The sequence below is a fragment of the Mya arenaria genome, chromosome 4 (genome assembly GCF_026914265.1).
Source record: "Mya arenaria isolate MELC-2E11 chromosome 4, ASM2691426v1".
Taxonomy (NCBI): domain Eukaryota; kingdom Metazoa; phylum Mollusca; class Bivalvia; order Myida; family Myidae; genus Mya; species Mya arenaria.
This window is the reverse complement of record NC_069125.1, coordinates 36,440,693-36,453,443: the sequence shown is the minus strand read 5'-3', so window position 1 is coordinate 36,453,443 and position 12,751 is coordinate 36,440,693. Positions and strand designations below refer to the sequence as shown.

Genomic DNA, 12,751 nt, shown 5'->3' with positions numbered 1-12,751 from the left:
TTTATGTTCGTTGTCTAATGGTCACGCGATGTCTGATCTGTATTAGTGATTTGACAGTTGTGACAATCATTGTGGCTAAGTATGTTCAACAAGACATACAATTGTTCTGATCTTTTGCTCAATGGATAGTGTCGTCTTTATCGAACAGTTTTTGATAGTTTAAGGACACAGATTGACTTTAACATATTAAATGGGGTTTTTAATGATAATTGCTACACATGATTACTTTACCAGCTAGATAAGAATTTGGTCTCGAATATGATGAGCATCGTAAGACTTGAAGCGACCGAAGATGAACATATGTAACTTACATTATTCTTGTCCGTGTTGAATGACAGTGCGTGTAGCATTCTTCCTGTCAAGGGGCATTCTTTGTGGTCAATACCTCCTATAATATGTTAATGTTATCATGTTTAAAGTAAAAAAGACGTCAAAAGCTTAATATTAATGTACGTAATAAATATATAAATATATATTTAGATAATAAAGAGTGACTTTGTTAAACATGCATGTCATCATTGTTAAATTAGTGTTTATGATAAACCATTAAACCCATTAAGGTTTAGAGATAAACATTATTGAATATAATTTCAATATACAATTATATAATTCGTGCAAAGAGTCAACCGTAGATACTGCGTGTTGCTATAAAACGCCTTAAGTCAGCAATGGTATTCAACTATAACGATAAGGACAACCGTGAGGGTGATAGCTTATTTCGAAGACTTCCTTGATTTAAGATGTCATGTTCACCAGCAAAACAGAATTTGATGTGTATGCAAGGCCAATCTTCTATGCTAATTGCATCATGCGCGTGTCCATTTTATTGCCCACACATGTCAGCAGATAAAAAATACGAATAATAAATCTGTCATTGGTTTATCAGTTTAAAGGTTTTAATGTTGTTCATATTTCAAAATCCAAATTTCTCTAAAATTTTAAACCGCAATAATTGCATTCCTCTGCATTATCAACAAATTATGTCAAATCACATTCATCCCATTTCTGGCAGACAAATAAAACAAAATGTTATGGATGTTATTGCGGGGGTTTCGCGTAAATGTAATGGAATTAAATTTCCAAAGAAAGTGATTGTCAATGTTATAAAATGTCGTTTCAAAGAGTCAGTGAATGTATGTGTACTATTGTGTAAGTATCAAAAGACGTAGATCAGCTTCTGTCTATATTATCCTAAATGTTGGCATGGTAAATCAATTTTGATTAGGGTTTGATTTGTTTGCAAAAGATTGTTTTTGGTGTTTATACATGTGTTTGTGATTGCAGCATGTTTGTGTCTATAGTTCATTGTCGTTTGGGCTCTTGCCTTGTGCCACTCAAAAGGATTTATTTATATGAATTTTCGACAACTGGGCTTGTCCCCCTATTTGGCATTGTGTTTTCTATATGTGTGGTGTTTGCTTGACCTTGTTCTATGTGCATTTAGATAGGTTCGTGACAGCATGTAACTTGCGCTTGTTCTTGTTGTTTCCAATGTTTTATTAAATGTACCTGACAATGTGTTGTTCTTTAGTAATATATGAAATGGAAACAAACCGATAATAGTACACCGAACACTTCCTGCTTACCCGTCGAAAGATGTTATGAAACTCGTCAAGAATGCATGAATATCATAACAACTGCTCTTTGAGTCACGTCCTTAGCTACCCTTCATTACATGTTCTTATAATGAACCGAGATTCTATCGAAACGCACCAGGTAGAAATTATCATTATTAAGTCCTTTGTTCTCAAGTTATGTATTCATCGAGTTTTCGACACAGTGTAAGATATCTTGTGAGCTTTACATTCAGTCCTACTTGCAATATCCCTTCAAGTTTGGTTATTATATATCTAGATTTATATTGGCCTAAATGTTTGATAATTTGCATCCATGAGTTGGTGAATTAAAATTCCCGTGAACTTTCGGAAGTAATACCGGCTTGAAATTTCTCAACAATGGCCCGTATTTATTGTATACTTATGTTTGTAATCGTATTAATATCCATTTGGGAAATTAAACAAAAAACAGAAATACCAGCAAGACTAACAGAAATTAAACAGCAACAAACAATCGTCAAAATGGCTTAAATTGATTACAAGAGTACGTTTCATTAAATCGTTCGTGAGAATATTTTATTTCATTATTAAATTTCATTCAAAAAAGCATAGATCAAAGATTAATATCAGCAATATGATATCGGTACTTCAAAGAAACACATTAACATCTCTGCTGCTATATTAAGATGACAATTGAACCATGCTGGTGTTAACAGGATTCATGATTTTTACTGATATTGAATATACTCAATGCTACAGGTATATCAGTGTGTGTATACCACGTGATAAATAACGTCACAGATGCTACGTCGGAGAGCATTATTTTGCTTCGAATGAAGACTTTAAACAAAGTAAAGTCCACTATTTTGTCACAATTTAAAATGAAACATAGCGCAGACTACTCTGCTTACGGATCCTCGCCTTTGGTCTTTTAACAGAGTTTGATTGAGAGTATAGTTTCTAAAAACTATTCGACACAACTTTTTTTTACAAAGCGGCAGTCTGACGGAGCACTGTCAAAACATTTGTTTGGAAACAGCTTTGTCGAAGGGTTTAAAGAAACTAATCACCTTTTCAAACTCCGGTTATGAAACGAAGGCGGTGCTCTTTAAGCGGCATAGATATATTTAAAATTATGTAGTAAAAGACATGTTTTCTTTGTTTTAAGTCTTCATTATAAGCAAAATGATACCTCCAGACGTAGCATACATGACGTAATTTATCACGTGGTATACACTGTATATTACGTTAAAATTAATCGTTTAGTACATTTCAGAATGACTTTGTTTTAATTTGCTAAACGTTGTCAAATTTTAAATTATTCGTTTCAATGGTTAAGTAGCGACCCTATCAGAAATACGTCGAACTGTCAAATAAATTGTAAAATGACATTAACATTTCTTAGCGTAAACTCGAATCCCCAAAATATGCAATACCGTCAATTAGGCGATTTTGAGACATTGATTCGCTTTATCTAGTAAATTGGTATTATGTCTTGAATGGCATTCGTGCAAATTACATACAACATTTGTTAATAATGTAACAAATATCAATCTCCTTCCAAGTCATCTCCACCCCTTGAAAGCAGTTATACTATTATTTCTTGACAGGAATCTGAAAAACCGTCTACTTTTGGACTGAAATTCAGAAAACACTAAAATAATATTATAATAAATATAAGATATAGTTAAAAGCTTCATCACTACTTCTTGACAAAAGTTAAAAGTGAGAACCGTGCTGAATATGTTCAATATGGTGTAAGCATGTTCAACGGTGAGATTTGGATATAGTCATATAACGCATCAATATATCTGATATTAAAGCGTTCATCGATACCGGTGAAAAAGATTATCAGGGAGGCTCAATAATGCCATGAACAATACAGGGGAAAAGCTTGGAAGGCAAGCATTCGCCTTGAAATATTGCAGCAGCTAAACGTCTTATTGAAGAAGATTTGAAGAGACGTTTAACTTCCATTAGCATATGACGTTTTTGCTTGATGTAATTCAAAGAGCAAAAGCCAACTGGGTTAACTCTTCTTAATTTTATCAATTCTCAAGATGTCGGAGCCCAAAAGAAGAAATGAAACATGGGCATCCTTTTTAAAGATTCAACGTCGGTATACCAATAAGCTTGGACGGGAGTGAGAGACCCAAAACACGTCATAGTATCGTATGAAAACAGCGTCATAGACCACTTACAAGTATTCTATTACGAAAAATATCGTTTGTCTTTGTTACAATTATATAAATACAGTCTAGCCACCGATTATGTTTAAGGGAATGTAACTTATTCGCATTATATGTTACACATATCAGATGTCATGCTTAAATCTAATACTTTTTTGCTTGTTAAGTCTAATTGATGTTCGTGGCTGCTCTTTTTTGTATAACAAGGCTCTGTTGGACACAGAAAAGCCCGTCAAGTTAAGAGGTGAAAGGGAAAAAATGTATAAAAATTTCAGAAGCAGCAAAGATTGAATAGAAAACTGGTCTAAATCGTATGACAATGCGCCAAATTCCTCGACCGGAGACAGGGTTATAAGGTATGTCAACGCACAAAAGTCCTCGTCTGAAGTTTTGTCTACACGGTTTCGGTTTGACAACGCGTCAAATCCTTGCCGAAAGGTAATGCATGGTAGAACAACGCGTGTAAGTTCTCGCCAAAAGTCATAGATACACAATATGTCAATTCTTCATGGAAAAAATAAATGATATGTTCATTCAACATTAATATATATATATTGATTTTAAGGGTTTTTACGGACAATAATACCAACCGATCAAACAACGAAACTTGCCGAACATACAGACAAGTACTGTATTTACAACTGGACCTGCCTTAGTCTATTTCAACCGATTGTTATTTTCCGAAATTGAAGACTTCAGTTTGTGCTTTTCAAGCATTGATTTGTATTGTTCGCGCATTCAGATAGTGTGAACGCGCGGACGCGAGCTTGCAAATCAATACAAGGGTTGATATTTAAAACTTCATCCGACACGTCTGACACCTATCTTTTAGTTATCCTCATATAAAATTCATTACTAATTTGCACATAATCAGATAATATTAATTACATATCAGTTTCAGAAATCGTTCTCCTCAAATGTGCGTTTTCTATTAATTGTTCGCATTTTTTAAAAAATTAACATGCCATCAGATTTATACTATATAAGGTAATGAATCATAATTATTTCTAAGTGTGTATATAGGTATAAAAGGTACTGTGAAGCCCATGTAAGCATCAAGATTCCTAGAAAAAATGAAGTCCACTGCGACCTTTATTATTGCCAATGATAATTGACACTATCGATGTTCAATAGGCTGTGGAAATGAATGAGTGTGTTCCTTTGTACTGTCTGGAAAATAAGCCAAATCAAAACATGACGTAAGTCCTGAAATGGCATGCGCATTAAGGTGGCATATTCACACCATTTTGTAAACAAACAATAGTCATCACTACTCAACAGCATCTCAATACATAATAAGCATGTCCTTGAAGTATGCAGATATCGGTTACTTGTGAAAGGATTTTATTTAGTAAATTATTGATGAAACGTACATGACCGATTAGGAAACTTATGTAACACGAGTATGTTCATGTAACGTTAAATATCAAGTTGTCATGGTAATTATATACCCTTATTTGATGTAATTGTGATGGTAATCCTTAACTATTTTATTTCATTTTCTGTTCCACGTTGTCACGAACGACACTTGTCATAAAAGTAATGCTCGTAAGAATATCCGAATTTTGAGAGAGGCTTCAGTCAGCAACAGCAAAATAAAACAGTTGTTTTAAGCTCACTGTTTCCGAACATACCCACAAAACGTATATGCATATATATGGATACTATCTGTGGGATGATCTTTTCAAAGATAAATATTATACACATCGCAATATACTGATATGAAGTTGAACATAATGCTGCTTATCAATTGTTTTGGATAAAATGACTTTCACAATTGATGCGGTTGAATTTCATATACGATGTACAATTGCTTACCTACTATAATTAAAGTTACAATGCAACACATTAAATACTTTCTCAATGTCTGAAATAGAATGGATACAACGGCTGCAGAATCCGACAGTTGAGAATAATGTTCTTACTTCATTAAACTTTAAAACACATCTAATGGAAATGCACAATATTATAACAATGTTAAGAATTTCATTTAGGCTTGACTTAAGATGCCCATACAAATATAACAAGATGTTTGTTACAAATGAGTGTTGAAAACATCTACAGGAGATTAAACATGTTGATAGTGCGTTATGTGTCTCCCGTTCAGTGTTCTTTGGGCCCTAGACTTGTAAATCAAAATCTTTTTGCCTAACTGCTTGACTATTGATCTTGTCTATGTAGCTTGCATTGTATAATCATGACTTTAAATAAGGCAGAAAAATACTTGCTTCAAAATCGGCCACTCAAAACCAGCAGCATTCCCAATGTTTGTGATTGACTATATTACAGTAGAAACTCGCTATGTTGAACTCTGTTATCTCGATGTTCTGGTTATGTCGATTTTTATTTTTACTTTTTTCGGTTGAGTTTCACACTGTTTCGTATTTCGGTTATATCGAACGTTCGTTATCTAGAAGTTATTCCCGAGCTTCCAACGACTTCGACAAAGCGAGTTTTGACTGTATTTACAAATCATTAATAGTGTCGATTAAGATACAACAGTAGTGTTGGCAGTAGGTTTTAAAAAACAAGTAATAAACAATTTGTCTGCCGTTCCATTTCTCATATTTCTACTTTTAATTGTACCATCTTTGTGTTAAGATGGTTTTTCCCATTAATACAGTTATATTATATGGATCGAATGTCGTTTATCATTGTATGTTATTCATATTTGACGCACAATGTCAACGGTGTATCTCACAGTATGTGATATATTCGAAGATATTAATGAATGAATAGATTTTTGTCTTCGACGATCAAATGATGTCAAACTATTCACCTGACTATATTGTTATTTGCAGGGATCGCAGACTGAATCTACAACAGATACCGGATCTTTAATTTAATGATAAAAACAATTTCCGTCGTGTAGTTGGTGATGCCTTTAATGTCTAGTTTGCATGCAATTAGATCATTTGTAACAGGTTTAAGCATCATCTATGCATATGAAATACTATACATAAATCATCGCAGACAATCTTTAGCGTTGGTGTTGAAAATAGTTGGTTTTAAAAGCTTTGGCAAGTCGATCTAAATGGTTGTATTTTCCCTGTGACATTACGTATGCAAAATATTCAGATCAAGAATAACTCAGTACAAATTAACTAGTAATCATGTGGGACAATGAGGTCCTTCGAAGAAGCAGCAAAATGCTCCATAAAGAATAAATATGAAATGGTCCGTTAACGTGTTCGGTGTAAAAACATGCTCACGAAAGACAACTTCCCGGAATTCAATTCAGAGCTGAATCCTACTACCCTACTACCGCACCAAGGGAAAAAGCCACTGGTACCATTTGTTTCATTTCGTCTTTGTTAGGCTATGGCCGCAACCAATTTATCCTTCAACCTCCTGTTCCAGTTGCGAAAGCATTAATTTTAACATTTTACGAGGCACTCTTTTGCTACGTGAGCCCCATTGTTTAAAATAAAGATGTTGGTGTCGATTACATAGTCCTAGAGACAGAGCTCACTGAAAAAAAACCGAGTAACATCTGTCGATGTGGATAAAATTCATATTCGATTTATCGAGTAATTTTGAAGAAATTGTTTAATGGTTTGCAAAAGCTAAATTATGTAATAAGCTGCAATAAGTTTCTGCATAGTTTATTCAAATTAGTTCGCCCTTAATAACAGTGAACATTTAACTAAGAATAAACAAAACATAATTTGTGAAAAACATGTTTGTAGAGTTCTTTAACGTGTGACACGGTCTGCCTAACTATTACTGATCATTTGTTATTTTGATCCTGCAAAATTATTTATAGGACCATCCACTTGATACCTGCGGGGTAAAGTGATGACCACATCGCATGTCCATTCAACATGATTAAGTTCAATGCAAGAAGAGCCATTTTTCTTGTGCGATTGGTTATTCTTCTTTAATAAGCTCTTAACAACAGCTTCGTTGATGTTCTGGTATGTGTTTATATATCTTTTTAATCATGATCTACTGTTTAATTTAGCGAATATTTAAATTATTAATAGGTGTTTATCTCGGGATTTTCGGACAACCACCAAATGAATCTGATTGGAAAGTTCAGATATAACACACCTTTGAAAGTTCAAATAATTATCTACCGAGGCTTGCAACTGCGTATATACAGTACTTTGGCAGAAATGATATGCGAGTCTTAATGAAGTTCAAATTCAAATTACCAAGTGAAACCTTTTCGTTTATAACTTTAAGAATCGTAAAAATAAAATAATATTTGGGATATAAAGATCTATAGTTTTGTGTTTAGTTTAGTTCTTAAATGTTCACGGACTCTAAGGTGACACATATTTTCATTGACAATTTGCCTGACCATGTACTGATTAAGTGAACACAGTTGTATTCTTCTTAAATGTTAGTGTGGTGTCGTGACACCGCTGATTACAACTTACGAAAAATAAAAAAGTACATTGCGTGAAAAGCCATTTTCGTGAAAGAGTTGTCAGTGTTATTTACGTTAGCTTCGGTCATGTTCTGTAATTTGTTAAAAGTATTGTGTCTGCTTTATGGCTTACCTTTTAGGTTTTTTCTTTATTCAGGATTGTTGGGATAAGAGTGAGGTCGATGCACGTAAACTGGTTGAAAAAAACAACAGTCAACGTACCTTTTACTGTCCGATCGAAGGCGGTACCTAACACTTTAGTATATATGCAATGTGTTGTTTGTGGAGCTTTGTTCCATGTTTCTTGTTTGTGATATTTTTTGTGTTCTATGTCATTTTACGTTTACTCTGTGCCATTAAACGGGGTTTATGTTTATTTTCGTTTGGCTACTGAGCTTGTTTCTATAGTTTTTTCACATAAGTATTATTCGTTTATATATTTAAGATATGACCTTAATACTCGAGTATTATGTTTATCGGCCAGCCCAATGGTAATAAACAAATCACTCTCAATTGTTAATATTGTGAATGTTTCAATAGTTATCAACCGAAAGTTGAAACTGTCCATCCATTGAAAGAAATGTGATGTCAAGTTTGTTGATTTTTATATTTAAAAACCGAATGACATATTTTGTCATCAATTACACTTTAAAAAACCGCAGGTAAAACACTAAGCCGCTTTTGCATGGATCCAGACTTTTAATAAATTAAAATTCGACGAACGTGCTAGTTTATAAGTAGTACTAACTTAACAATACGATTTGCCTTTTTAAAATGCGTTGCAAAAACTTCTTCATAACGAATAAATCACCCGTGCGATTAGTTGAATATAGATGCAATCACTATTAAATTCAGACAAAAATGTTTAATTTATACATTTCATTCTTATCCAAGAACATCTGTGCCGCCGGATTCCTTGAAATACCAAAACATTGTTTATTATTTCTATTCTTATAACATCTCAAAACTCTTTAATAGAAACTAATTACATAATTTACACAATAAATAGTGAGCTTAGCTTAATCCTGTTTTAAAGGACTTAAACTTCTCGAGAAACTAAGACCTTGGTTTGCTTTCTCCAGCAAAGTTTTAATTCATCGTTTTAAAAACCTTAAAACAAGTCATCACTCATCCGAAGGCATCATTTAGCCGAAAATGGCAAAACAATGAAGTATTGGGATTAGCTTAACAGCGTTATTTATCATATAAACCATTATACTGAGCTTAAGATAGAGTGAGGAATCCACCCCCCCCCCCCATGTATTGTTCTTATATTCTGAACAACCACATCGTTCAAAGATATATAATACTATCTTAAGTACGACTTTAATGCTTGTTTCGTGTCTGTTTGAATATTAAGTTTATACGGATAACATTTCACAGGGAATAATGCCTCAATAACATATTTTCTTGCAGAATATTGGTATTTGATTTGTAAATAATTCACATTCATAGAAAGCAAGATAATAGTCTGTTTGTTTTTGTCAGCTTACAGATTCTTCTGCAATATTTTTTCATAGAGATATCACTTGGCTAACGTGTCCATTTACCCCCCAAATCGCAACTTAATTATGTTTTTGATATTTGGTTCTTGGAAACTAAACGAAACGTTTGCCATAATCGTTATCTAAAGGTAGAATATACTATAATTACAAAGTAATATCGTAGGCTGTTCATTTACTATCAGGGAAGAAAGAGGAGTAGAATGTTATCATGGTTCTATTTAATTGTATCTAAATAATAAGCTATATATCATATAGCTAAGTGTGAAACACATTTTGTTTATATTTTTTTTATAAATTATCTGACATTGCGATTTAAAGGACAGATTACTTGTTGTACCAGACTAGTAGATTGGTATGAAGAATTATATTTATAGATTCCTTATCAAACCAATTCCATTTGAAACGACTAACAACACATTTGTCCAGCCAAATTCATTGTAATCCACAAAATACAACGAATTTACAAGTTTGCTTTATTAACAAAATCTCCTAAAGCTTTATAGCTATTCTTTTCGCATATTTTGCCTTAAACCAATTTGAAATCATTTCTTTCTTTCCACTTCAAACAAGTGGGATGGAGAATTGGAGCGCAAGAGGAACAGTTTCTTCTTCAAACGGCTTTCTTATCCATTCAGTCCAGATAGTTGATATTATTTGATGAAATACATGTATAACCCTATTTTTTAAATATTTTACAGACTGTCTGTGAAAGAATCTAATATATGTTTTCAAGTTTTTATACAATTCCTGGTTTTTGACAACGATTATTTTAAATATCCTCTTCCTTCAATTCAATTGATTAAAATGTATTTAATTTTTCGACCATTTCCTTGCTTATTTCATTCATTAAGAATTGTTTAATATAACTTAAAAACAAAAGAAAAATCAATTATTTTTAGTTTAAAAATTAACATGAAAGGTAAGAAAATAAAGTAGCTTTGACAATAACCCACTTTACTATTGTTTTACAGTACAAAACAGTACAGATAGTGTATTACATAAGTAAAAAACAATTCTCTGTAAATATATAAGCAGTGTTATGAAATATCAGTTTAACTCTTTATATTAACGTTTGCATTATGATTCACATCAATTTAATGAATCTCTCATTGATTTAACAAATGAAAGACTTACACGAATAGTTTTCGCGGATATTAGGACATAATTATATAACCATTTTAATCTTATTTAATATTATTATTCCATGTTATTACATTCAGTTATGAATACATTCTTCGATATGTTCTTAGATTTTTCCATCAAATGTTTAGAGAAACAAAATGTCACGAATTTGGTCTACAGAGATTATGACAAAATCATTTCAATCTTAATGAGAATCCAAACAAAGCATGTTATGTCCTGAAAAGTGTGTATAAATTCTTAAATTAGTTTACTAATATTTTACAGATATTTCTACCAAAACAAATCTACTAATTTTCTAATGATAGTTTCTCTTCAATACGGACTCGCTACCAAACATTTTTATAGTTGTTTGAATACGAATTACTCAAATCATTTGTTTCATATAAATTCTCTTTTTTCATAAATACTTTAAATAAAAATTGTTTTTAATATGTACAATTTGCAAACGAAAACTCACCTATTGGATTTATTCTGAGATCAACCTGTTTAATCCAGCGGAGCAAAGCGAGTCACACGCTTTCTTTCGCACAGACTACCCTTCGTCAAAGAAATTGCAAGAAGGATAATGGTATCAAAGTCATGAATAAAGGAACCGATGCCACGTGGCAAACGCCGGAAAGCCATTTTATTTACAATGCTCTATATACTCCGCCCATTTCTCATCGACTAGTCAAATTATGTATCGAACATTCATTTACCAATACTGTCACTCGTCTTCAATACTCTGTTGCTTCTGCTTTAAGGTAGAGCGCGATTTTGTTAGCATTATTGTCGAGCGTTGTAAAAAACGCATCGTTGGTACGACGATATAATGAAAATCAAAGAGACAAGCATGAAGCCTTATAAATAACAACTACCACGTTTAAATGCACAACGGCTCAAAGGCCTAGCAGAAACTACACGTGTAATACACAATGTACGATCCTTTTCGCATTAGCTTTTTCTGCAGAATTGTTTATTTTCTATTTATTTTATTAACAAGGTTGGTTTTCGTTGTGCCAGGTACCATGGTATTCAAAAAGGTGTTAAGCAGTATACAGTAACCGTCAACATATTAAGTATTGCTTATAATTAAGAAAGTCGAAAAAAATAGATGGAATACTGTTTATGTATTATTACACCTTATTCTTCGAGATTCGTCATAAACTGCCTTGCCATGATCTTTCTCAGGATTTGCTCAAAGAAATAAACGTGAAAAGTAAATGAGTGTTGGAATTAAAAGCTTGGGAAAATTTCACCTTGCAAAATCCATATTTATCAACATAGTTTACCCCTTTCATCAATAACTATTATTTAAATATTCCTTTATGACGTTGGATGTTGATGTTTAATTGAAAAAAAAGAGTTTTTGTCTTGAAAGTCAAACAGCTTATTGCCTGATAACGATCGGACATGTTCTTAGTATTGCCTATGAATATAGGATATGAATTTTGCTTACTTTGATAAATAATAAGAAAAAAGGTCACACGCCATACGTGTATCAATAAAGTTAATAATTTTATATGAACGTATCCTTATTAAAGCAAAAGTCAAACATAAGATATTACAATCTAAGGAAACAAAAAAGTGTAAAAATTATATTTGAAATCAATATATAATTATATATAACTTACCTGTAAAGTCAAAAACATTATTCGGAAATTATAGTTTCTTTTTTTAAATCACGTTTTTGATGCTGAATGAGCTTCAACGTTATGATGAAATTCATATTCATTACAAACAAAAACAAAGACCAAACGACGACGAATTGTTGCAATATTTTATCATAGTTTGAATGATTTTTATCTACCTTACTTAGTTCCACTAACTTTCCGTACAATTTACCAACAACACAAAAGTCCATCCATAAGGTCTAGACAAATAGTTCGCGGGTGCCCCAGCTTGTTAACGATAAGGGTTTTACTCACAATCAGACCAATGTGTTGACAATGACAGTGATAAAATCAAGTAAAAAAGTTCCAATGAACATGAAGATGGTTTAAA

General features: G+C 32.5%; 1 protein-coding gene across 2 annotated transcripts in view; it reads right to left on the bottom strand.

Moving 5' to 3' along the window:
- Positions 1-11,345, bottom strand: part of LOC128232716 (proton-coupled folate transporter-like) — a 34,139-nt gene extending 22,794 nt beyond the window's left edge. The window contains exon 1 of one of the 2 annotated variants that reach the window (XM_052946425.1): positions 11,226-11,345. The gene's annotated coding sequence lies outside the window, so the exon portion shown is untranslated. Of the gene's footprint in view, positions 1-311; positions 343-11,225 lie in introns of those variants that run through there. The other variant, XM_052946426.1, reaches the window with a different exon arrangement.
- Positions 11,346-12,751: the final 1,406 nt, after the last annotated feature.